This window comes from Narcine bancroftii, chromosome 5 (assembly GCF_036971445.1).
Source record: "Narcine bancroftii isolate sNarBan1 chromosome 5, sNarBan1.hap1, whole genome shotgun sequence".
NCBI classification, from domain to species: domain Eukaryota; kingdom Metazoa; phylum Chordata; class Chondrichthyes; order Torpediniformes; family Narcinidae; genus Narcine; species Narcine bancroftii.
This window is the reverse complement of record NC_091473.1, coordinates 192,563,749-192,575,780: the sequence shown is the minus strand read 5'-3', so window position 1 is coordinate 192,575,780 and position 12,032 is coordinate 192,563,749.

Here is a 12,032-nt window from a genome sequence, read left to right as displayed (position 1 = left end):
AGCAGCGTCATATAATTCAAAAGCTAGAGGAGTAGCTATATTAATCAGTAAAAATGTACCAATTAAAAAAGAAGAGGAAATAATAGATCCAGCAGGGAGATATGTAATGATAAAATGTCAGATATATTTGGAGTTTTGGAATTTACTCAATGTATATTCACCTAACGAAGAAGATCAAAAATTTATGCAAAATATTTTTTTGAAGATAGCAGACACGCAAGGGAACATACTAATAGGAGGGGATTTCAACTTTAATTTGGATTCAAACATGGATAAAACTGGGGAAAAAATTAACAGAAAGAACAAAGTAACCAAATTTATAATTAAATCGATGCAAGAAATGCAACTTTTGGATATATGGATGAAACAACACCCAAAGGAAAAGGAATATTCATATTATTCGGGTAGACATAAAACATACTCAAGAATAGACCTATTCCTGTTATCAGCTCGTATGCAAGACAGATTAAGAAAAACAGAATATAAAGCTAGAATATTATCGGACCACTCACCCCTGATATTGACAATAGAGTTAGAGGACATCCCTCCAAGAATGTATAGATGGAGATTAAACTCCATGCTACTTAAAAGGCAGGATTTTAGAGAATTAATTGAAAGACAAATTAAAATGTACTTTGAAATAAATACGGAATCAGTGAAAGATAAGTTCATACTATGAGACGCAATGAAAGCGTTCATCAGAGGGCAAATAATAAGTTATGTAACAAAGATGAAGAAGGACTACAATCAGGAAACAGAGCAGTTGGAAAGGGAAATAGTAAATATAGAAAAAGAATTAGCAATGAAGGAAGATACAACTAAAAGAAGAGAATTGGCAGATAAAAAAATAAAATACGAAACACTACAAACATATAAGGTGGAGAAGAACATAATGAAGACAAAACAAATATTATGAACTAGGAGAAAAAACGCACAAAATTCTAGCATGGCAGCTTAAGACAGAACAAACTAAGAGAATGGTATTGGCATCAAGGAAAAAAAACAAACAAATCACATATAATCCAACTGAGATTAATGAAAACTTCAGAGAATTCTACGAACAATTATACCAAACTGAAAACGAAGGGAAAGAAGGCAAAATATATGAATTTTTAGCTAAAATTGAACTACTAAAATAACAAATAGAGGAACAAAATAAATTAACAGAACCATTTGAAATAGTAGAAATACAAGAGATAATAAAAAAAACTACCAAATAATAAAACAGCAGGAGAGGATGGATTCCCAATAGAATTCTATAAAACATTTAAAGATTTATTAATTCCTTCCCTCCTGGAAGTAATCAACCAGACTGATAAAACACAAAGCTTACCAGATTCATGCAAAACAGCAATAATTACAGTAATACCAAAGACAGGGAAAGATCCACTCGCACCAGCGTCATATAGACCAATATCTTTACTTAACACAGATTATAAGATAATAGCTAAACTATTAGCAAACAGATTAGCCGACTATGTACCAAAAATAGTAAATCTAGACCAAACTGGATTTATTAAAAAAAGACGAACAACAGACAATATTTGTAAATTTATTAACTTAATTCATGCAGTAGAAGGAAATAAAGCTCCAACAGTAGCAGTTGCTTTAGACACAGAGAAGGCCTTTGACAGAGTAGAATGGAATTATTTATTCAAAGTATTACAAAAATTCAGTTTACCAGAGAAGTATATTAATTGGATTAAAGCATTATATAAGGGGCCATTGGCGAAAGTTACAGTAAATGGATATATATCAAAGCAATTTAACTTAAGCAGATCAACAAGGCAGGGATGCCCACTATCAACCTTATTTTTCGTGTTAGCTATAGAACCACTAGCAGAATTGATAAGAACAGAAAAGAAAATAAAAGGGATAAAAATAAAATACAAGGAATATAAAATCAGTTTATTTGCAGATGATGTCATAGTATACTTAACAGAACCAGAAATATCAATAAAAGAATTACATAAGAAATTGAAGGAATATGGAGAAGTGTCAGGATATAAGATTAACGCAAATAAAAGTGAAGCAATGCCAATGAATAATGCGGATTTCTCAAAATTTAAGAATGAATCACCATTCAGATGGCAAATGCAAGCAATGCAATACCTAGGTATACAAATAAATAAAAACTTCGGCCATCTATATAAACTCAATTATTATCCACTAATGAAAAAATTACAGAATGACTTAGAGCATTGGAAAGACTTACCACTAACACTAATAGGAAGGATAAACTGTATTAAAATGAACATTTTCCCAAGGATAAATACCTATTTCAGGCATTGCCAATACACTTGACGGAGAAATTCTTCAAGGAGTTAAAGAAAATAATAAGGAAATTTTTATGGAAAGGGGGGAAACCAAGGATAGCACTAGATAAATTAACAGAATGGTATAAACATGGAGGCTTACAACTGCCAAACTTTAAAAATTATTATAGAGTCACACAATTAAGATACCTATCAGATTTTTATCAAACAAGGGAAAAGCCAGATTGGACTAGACTAGAACTAGATAAAATAGGGGAGAAGATACCCGAACATATATTATATAAATGGGATGAAAAGTTGGTACAACGTAGGAATTCTCCAGTATTACATCATCTGCTCAATATTTGGAAGAAGATTCATGTAGAAAGGAATAAAACAAATTACCAATTACCAAAACTAATACTGACGCAAAATCAGCTAATCCATTTTACAATAGATAACCTTTCCTTCAGAGAATGGGAGAAAAAAGGGATCAAAAGAATAGAAAATTGCTTTTCAGGAAGTAAATTACTATCGTTTGAACAAATGAAGGATAAATATAATATAACTCAAGATACAGTGTTGGCATACTACCAACTGAAATCCTACTTGAAGGACAAATTGGGAAGCAGTCTGAGGTTACCAGAGAGAAGTAATTTTGAATATGTGATTACAGACACAATGATAATCAAAAAATTTATAACAAATATGTATATTAAACTACAAGAAAAGGAGAATGAGGAAACAAATAGTAAAACTAAACAAAAATGGGAACAAGATTTAAACATAAAGATAAAGAAGGAAGCATGGGAGAAGTTATGCTCTGGAACTATGAGAAATACAATAAACATGAGGTTACGTATGATACAATATAACTGGATACACAGGCTATACATTACACCTCAAAAGTTAAATAAATGGGACCCAACAGTATCTGACAGATGTTTTCGCTGTAAAAACGAAATGGGAACAACAATTCATGCAATTTGGACATGTGAGAAAGTGAAAAAATTTTGGGAAGATCTAAACCAGATATTAAATAAAATCACAAAAAGCAATATACCAAAAAACCCAGAGATCTTCCTTCTAAGTAACATAAAAAACAAAGAATTTGGACTTGATTTGGATTATGCACAAAAAAGATTTGTTAGGATAGCCCTAGCCGTAGCAAAAAAAATGTATTATGTCAGCTTGGAAATTAGAAGATAACTTGAGAATACAACAATGGTATATAGAAATGAATAAATGTATTCCATTAGAAAAAATAACATATAATTTAAGAAATAATATTACAATATTTGAACTAATATGGGAGCCATACATGAAACACAATAGAGACATCTACCACCTGAAATGACAGAAGGAGAAGGAAATGAAAAGAATTGACTCAGTGGAACTTGTTTATTTTTATTGAGTGACAACATTGTTTGACGGGTTTAATGTATCTTAGATTCTGAACTTTAAATGAATGGGAGGGGAGGTAGGGAGGGTGGGATGGGAAGAGGGGGGTGGAGAAAATGACACTGTATATATTTGAAAAAAAATGAATGTATCTTGATCAATGTGGTTTATAGTGTGAAAAATAAAAAAAATTTAAAAAAAAGAATTTATAAAAGGATGGATCCCAAAGGTCCTGGGAATGACAGAAATGCAGGAAGAAATGGAAATAGAAAGGGCTCACAGAACACTAGCTCCGAAACCACAGGCACATCAAAAACCATATCCATCTTAGTAAAATTTTTGAGGTAAATAACAAGAGAAAACATACTGGAACGGGCAAGGAATAAAGTTAAAGAAGATAATAAACCATTGGAATACAAGGGTCAAAAAATACTTCTTTATCCAGACATAAGTTTTGAACTCTTAAATAAGAGGAAGGAGTTTAATACAGCGAAAATGATTTTATGGAAAAAAAAGGTTACAAATTCATGTTAAGACATCCAGCTGTGCTTAAAATATTTATACCCGGGGAGCAAAACAGGCTGTTTTCGGATCCAGAGGAAGCACTAGAATTCGCAGAACGTTTACAGGACAGAAGAAGAGATGAAGAGGTGTAATAAGAATGAAGAACGGCGATAAAGTATATATAAAGATGTAAAAACAATGTATATGTAAAGAACTAAAGAGGGAAAACAGAAGGGAAGGAAGGAAGTAAGGGTGGAAAAAAGAGAAAGAGAGCTTTGCTATATGTGTTTTAAAAAAGTGCTTTCTGGGGAGGACTGGGAGGGAAAGGGAAGAACCGTCGCTGCAAAATCAGTTGATGTTGCGAGCAAGATCGCAAATCAAATGAAAAGGGGAGTTGTGGTTGCCCGGCAAGGGATAAGGGGAAACTCAGAGAGGGAGGGAACTTTTGGGGTTAAGGTATTAGTGGGTGTGGAAACTGCGGGGGTACTTTATGTTTGAAATGTGTTGTTGTACATTAAGTTTAATAAGAGAAAGCTAAGAGATCAAAATAGGGAAAAGGGGATGGAGGTGGCGAAGACGTGGAAAAGAAATATAAGCAAGATATAAGATGGCCATGTTGAACTATATGACTATAAACATTAATGGAATACATAACCAAATTAAAAGGAAGAGGCTACTAAATTTATTGAAGAAGGGAAAAATAGATATAGCATTTGTGCAGGAAACACATCTAACTGAAGCAGAATATAACAAATTAAAGAGAGTCTGGGTAGCGGCAGCATCTTATAATTCAAAAGCTAGAGGTGTAGCCATACTATTTAACAAAAATGTATCAGTTAAAATAGAGGAGGAAATATTAGATTTGGCAGGGAGGTATGTAATGATAAAATGTCAGATATACTCAGAATTTTGGAATTTGCTCAATATATATGCGCCTAACGAGGAGGATCAAAATTTTATGCAGGATATTTTTTTAAAGATTGCAGACACACAAGGAAATATATTGATAGGGAAATGGGAACAACATTACATGCAACTTGCAGATGTGTGAAGGTGAATACATTTTGGGAAGAATTAAATCAGATACTAAATAAAATTACAAAAAAATAGCATACCAAAAAAACCAGAGATATTCTTTTAAATAACATTAGAAGTAAAGAATTAGGCCTCAAATTGGATGAAGCACAAAATAAAATTCATTATGATAGCCTTAGCAGTAGCAAAAAAATGTATAATGCCAACTTGGAAAATGGAAGAGAGCATGAGTATACAGCAATGGTATATGGAAATGAATAAATGTATTCCATTGAAAAAAAAACATATAATTAAAAAAAATAAAGTCACAATGTTTGAACAAATTTGGGAACCACAAATGGAACATATCAGAGAGAGCATGCCTAGGATCTCCATCCCCTAAAATGAAAATGATATGACAAAACCACTAGATTCAGTGTGTAATAAATAGACAACGTATTTTTCTTGTTTATTTTCCTTTGTGTGAAGATATTTTATGGTTTTATTGTATTGTATATGTTGAATACCATTGGGTTTGGGGGGTGGACAGAGGGGAGGGAGGGAAAGGGGGAAAAAAGGTCATTGTATAAATTTAATGAGAAACGTTTGTACATATTTTGGTTGATGATTCACAGTGTGAAAAATAATATATTTTTTTAAAAAGTAACCATTTGTGTTGGCGAATTTCTATGGCTGCTGGGGTTTGGGGTCCTCTGGACCCATAACAGCCGTCTGTGGATCTTTTGTGTTTATCCCCCCCCCCCCCCCAAATTGCCTTCCAGATTGCATGAGATAATTCAGCCCTGGCTAATCTTAGTACCATCCCATCCCCTGTCCTTAAGACAGCCGTTCCCACACAGACCCAGCCGCTCTATAAACAATGCTATCGCCACTGCCCCCTCCCACCTACCCCTCACCTTCCTGAAAAACAAGAACTCATATGTTCGAATGCTGTTCATTGACTTCAGTTCAGCATTCAGCAATCATACCACAGTACCTGATGGGGAAGTTGGACTTGCTGGGTCTAAACACCTCCCTCAACAATTGGATCCTTGACTTCCAGTCGGGAATGTTAGGAATTAAAGTACCTTTAAAGAAATTGCTCGAGACAAAAATTGAGAACAAAGAACATTTATTACTACAACAATGCAAAGTTGGGTGCTTCCCCTTACCCTGGGAATACACACACACACTGGGGCTCACCCAACTTTTATACAGTTGATTTCAGTGTAGGAATACCCTCCCCCTTACATTCTTCTGCCTCCTGCTGGAGAGGTTTGGCATTAGGCAATCCTGCCTGCCTACGTGCAATTTCAGTATACTTGGAGAACCAGGGGGGGGTATCCTGTCGGTGTCCCTTCATGTCATTGTCCTTATTCACACCTTCCTGATTCTCGGGGCTACAGTCTCTTGATATGCAGAGTTGACTCATTCTATCTAGGGTTGGCTAATTTCATATGTATAAATCTGTGTATGGTTAGCTAATTAGAAATGTATGACTTGGTACTTCTGTCCAGGGCTAGGAGACCCTTATCTGATCCAGACTACCTCAACTTCCTACATTCTATTGTACCTTACCATTCCTTATCTTAGTCCTATGGTCTTGTTACAAAGGATAGAAGATTCTTATGTTAATCGTGCTGACTCTGCTTTCCTGCATCCTAAGCCCCAAGCTTATCCTGTTTGAACTGGTTTCAGCCATTTTACTGATGAACTTTAGTTTCTTCCATGTTCATAATTTTAGGTCAATTTTCCCATCTCTCACAATCCTCACTTTTCTTTTAGATCAGTAATACTGATCTTTCACCATGATCAGTGTTACTGATCTTTGGTTACTAGTGTCAGTGTGACTGATTCCCCCCCCCCTCTCCTCACTTTTCTTTTAGATCAGTAACACTGATCTTTCAAGTGTAAGGTGTAGTTTTACCCAGCTGGTCAATAACCGAATTGTAACACCTGTGTAAAGTCTTTAGGTAGGGGAGCACCATGAAGGTCAGGGGAGTGAGTCCAGCTGCTTATTAGGGTTTGGAGTATCAGGCTCCAGTTCTCAGTAAAGAGTCTAGTCCATCCCATACGTTGAAATATTGAAGCAGTGTCTTTGAAGCACACGACCTTTGTAAGTGTTGTCCCGACGAAGTCTGTGAGAGGCGCTGCCTTCAGCAGCGAACGAGTAGCAGTCTCTGAGAAGCGCTGCCTTCAGCAGCGAACGAGTAGCAGTAGTCAGGCGGTTCCGTTTGATTGTGGCTCGTATCTGATGTCCTCTTCAGCCCCGAACCCTAGGGCCACCGATCTCCGAAGGCTGTTTGGAGCCTGATATTAAAGTGTCAAGCAGCTCACGTTGTTGGAAACTGGTGCTCCCCTTCATGGGGTGATGAAAAGTGACCAAGCTGGGGGGGGATTGTTTCTTGTGATTTAACTGTGTGTTGCAGCTTGTCTGCTAACATTAGCATATGTATCATTGAACTTGTGAGTTGCAGCCTGTCTGTGTACATTAGCATATGTATTAACTCTCTCTCTCTCTGTTACATGTACAATCCTGACTACCATTCTGTCTGTCTTTGTCCCACCATGTCCTTTGTGCTATCGCTTCAAAACTCCTGTCTTTAATACCTGTGTAGGCTAAGATACAAATTAGATGTACTCCACTAAAGCTGTTTAATTCCCCTGGTCCGTATTGGGATCCCTTGTATCCCATTATGACTATACATTAAATCTATGCCCTGTCTACATTCTAAAGGAGCACAATTGTAACCTCTGCTGCCCCTATTCCAGGGGGACTTAAAACATTAACGAACAATATTCCAAAAAATGAGTAAAACAACAATGAAAGTAAAACCCATTGAAAGCAGCAATAAAATATAACAATAACTGAATAAACAACAATAAATGTAAAGCTCATTGAAAACAGCAATAAAATACACAAAAACTGAATAAACCACGATAAATGTAAAGCTCATTGAAAACAGCAATAAAATACACAAAAACTGAATAAACCACGATAAATGTAAAGCTCATTGAAAACAGCAATAAAATACACAAAACTGAATAAACCATTAAAAAAACGAATAAAATTGTAACATTATGGCACTTTGTCATTAATTCTTTGAATGTGGGTCCAGCCTTTCTCTCTTGTTCTTACTGCGGTGTCTGTAATTAAAAGTACACAGAAGGGACCATCCCAGGCAGGTTTTAGTTGATCCTCTTGCCATGCTTTTACATATAACCAATCACTAGATTTTAATAAAATGAATAACAATCTGACTTTCCTTTGTGTTAGTGTAAAAATTGTAAAATGAAACACAAACCATATTTGCATGGGTTTTGAATATGTTAGACCTTATTAAAATGCAGTTGGAGCTGCTTGTCTGTATGGGGCACAACCCTCCAATTTGTTAGAGTGAGTACATAACAGACATTGCAGCACAAGAGCCCCTGCAAGAGAACTTGAAACATATTCAACCTTTAGTTCTGCCTTAAGTAAAATGCCTTGTGCCACAGCTCACAGGAGCTGGCCTTATTTAAAACAGTCTGTAAAACAGGCACCAAAAAAAAGTTAAAAGATGTTCTTATGAAGATTGCACACACAATAATTTAAGTACAGGCTAGTTTCTATTATATTCCACTTAAAGTTCTGCTGCATGAATCCTGGAGCTTGTGGAGTCATTATTGAATCAAGAAATATTGGTACCATGCCAATCTCATTCTAACATGCCAATTTCTCCAGTCCTTAAGTCAAGATGTACTGAATAGCATCTGGTACAAGATTTGTGAGTTATTAATGATATTATTATTCTTATGCACCCAATTGTTCTGAACTATGCCACCAATTTAAATCATATTCCACCTATTGCAGTACTCACACAGCACCATAGACCAGTTCGCAGGTTTATTTCTCCATTAAGCTGAATCCAGTTGCGCAGGATTTACCTCTGTGATTATTTACAATGTAACTTCCGCACTACCGGATTTAAATATAAACCTGATGAATGGGGGAAAGTTATCATGAATTAAATAACAGCGGCAATACAGAGAAATTGTGCTGAGGCATTAATTTCACTCCAGAGGAAAATGCACCAGAGAAATTAATGATTAAACTTCCCCATAGGAATCCCCAGAGGTATCTTTATTCTCCAGAGGTGGGTGATCTTTAAACTCACGGACCTTGACTGCTGAATGTGTAGAAGAAATGTATTTGATAGGGCTCCATACCTCTAACTGCAAGACAAGAGCCTGAAGCCTCAATTTCAAGTGCCACAGTGCACTTAAAGGGACATGCACACTCCCCCTTCAACTGGCTGATCCAGCCACTTTACACATCAGATCCTTTCTTTATCTCACATACACTTAAAGTTAAGATGTATAGAACTCACCCTATTTGCGCAAACATTTCTCCCTGCAAATGTTATAACATCACTCAACTCTCAGGTACTCCCTGTGCAAAATCACATTTAAATACAATTTATTTCATAAATTGGAATTAACTGGTAGTTAAATTCGCTAATTCTACAGTATTGAAAAATGATCCTTTATGACATTTAAATTTTAGCATGAATTTTAATCAATATTGGTCAGTGACTGAAGTGGGAAGTCGTGATTTATGAAATTATCTCTGGTCTCTACTCTCCCACTCCCTGCACTTCTCCCAACATTCAGGAGCTGGCACACAGTCCCTGCCTTTTTTCATGTTACTCATCTACTATTACTTTAACTGCTTGCATCAAAATGTTAGCCTTTGCTTTCTGCTTATCCTCAGATGTCTGGACAAATGCTTTTTGTGTGATCTGTAGAAGCTGGGTTATTCCCTGCTCATGCCAATTTTCTGTCTTTTGTAATTTTCTCTTAATGTCTGGGGCTGAGTTGGTAACAAAACCTGTTAGTACCAATTGTTCCCCTGCTGGGGATTCTATGTCGAGACCCCCATATTGTATATATATTTGGTCCCAAAAATTGGTCTAACTGTTCAGCACATCCCTGGGGATCTTCTATCAGGGAGGTCAGTTCTTTCTTAAAGTTACACACTTCAGTACTGGTCAGGGGCACATTTACGAAACCGAGACCCTCTCTCATGGGAACTTCCCGCAGTGGTCTCATCCAATTGGTTTCTGGCTTATTAGGTCTGGGTTCCTGCTCCCTGGGAAATGAATCAAAGGGTTCTGCCCTTTCTTCCTGAAGAGTCTCACGCTGTTCTGAATTAAAGTTACCTCTCTCTCCTGCCAACAGAGGTGGTAATCGAGTGCTTTGTGAGCAAGTTATCATACCACTCCTGCTCTCTTCTCTCTTCTCTAGTGGTGGGGGAGGTGGGGAAGGTGCAGAAGGGTAGGTCATAGGAGGGGAAGGAAAGATAGGAGCTGGCATAGGAGGAACATAGGGTGGAGGGAGGGAATGTAACACATCCCAACCCTGTGATTCAGGGACAAGAGGTTCCTCCTCTCTCTTATCCCTGGATTCTTTCTCATTCAAAACCAGCTGTTCAATGGATCCCTTGAGCCAGCAGGCTGCATATTCCCTGCTCTCAACATTGTCTGGCTGGTTTTGATAGAGCCATAAGTTCAAACTTCACACATCCATTCATCCTCGGATCCGAATTTTGGCCAGTACACGGAGCTCCCTTTAACCGGGTATCCCACCCATTCATTACAACAATACCTGACCGTCGTCAGTTTGTCTTTACCGCGGGTCTTTCCTGTGCCCCACTCAGATAACATCATCCCAAGCGGGCTGTACGTAGCTATCTGGTGGTCACGTCCTGTGTCAGGACTCTCATCTCTACTGCCCGCTATTCCCATACTTAGGAACAAGTAAAATACTCTTACCGAGTTCTGGCAGTACTGCTCTAGCGCGCGTCCTTCCGCCGTTTGTTCTCAATGCCTCTTCTCGGATATCACTCGCTTCTTCCACTGACCAGCCACCCGTCGCCCGTGAGTCCAGCTGAATCAGCCGGGGTGCACCTACTCTCGTCGTCGGGGCACTCTGTCAGTGGAGGGAGTGTGATCCCGGACGAGCCCCCATTTGTTAGGAATTAAAGTACCTTTAAAGAAATTGCTCGAGACAAAAATTGAGAACAAAGAACATTTATTACTACAACAATGCAAAGTTGGGTGCTTCCCCTTACCCTGGGAATACACACACACACTGGGGCTCACCCAACTTTTATACAGTTGATTTCAGTGTAGGAATACCCTCCCCCTTACATTCTTCTGCCTCCTGCTGGAGAGGTTTGGCATTAGGCAATCCTGCCTGCCTACGTGCAATTTCAGTATACTTGGAGAACCAGGGGGGGGTATCCTGTCGGTGTCCCTTCATGTCATTGTCCTTATTCACACCTTCCTGATTCTCGGGGCTACAGTCTCTTGATATGCAGAGTTGACTCATTCTATCTAGGGTTGGCTAATTTCATATGTATAAATCTGTGTATGGTTAGCTAATTAGAAATGTATGACTTGGTACTTCTGTCCAGGGCTAGGAGACCCTTATCTGATCCAGACTACCTCAACTTCCTACATTCTATTGTACCTTACCATTCCTTATCTTAGTCCTATGGTCTTGTTACAAAGGATAGAAGATTCTTATGTTAATCGTGCTGACTCTGCTTTCCTGCATCCTAAGCCCCAAGCTTATCCTGTTTGAACTGGTTTCAGCCATTTTACTGATGAACTTTAGTTTCTTCCATGTTCATAATTTTAGGTCAATTTTCCCATCTCTCACAGGAAGACCTCAGGCAGTCCGGATCGGAATCAGCACCTCTAAGCCCATCTCATTGAGCATGGGCCCCCCCGCCACCCCCGCCATCAGGCTGTGCACTTACTCCACTGCTAAATTTCAGACAGGCAGCATGGTAACAGGTTCTTTGAGGCCATG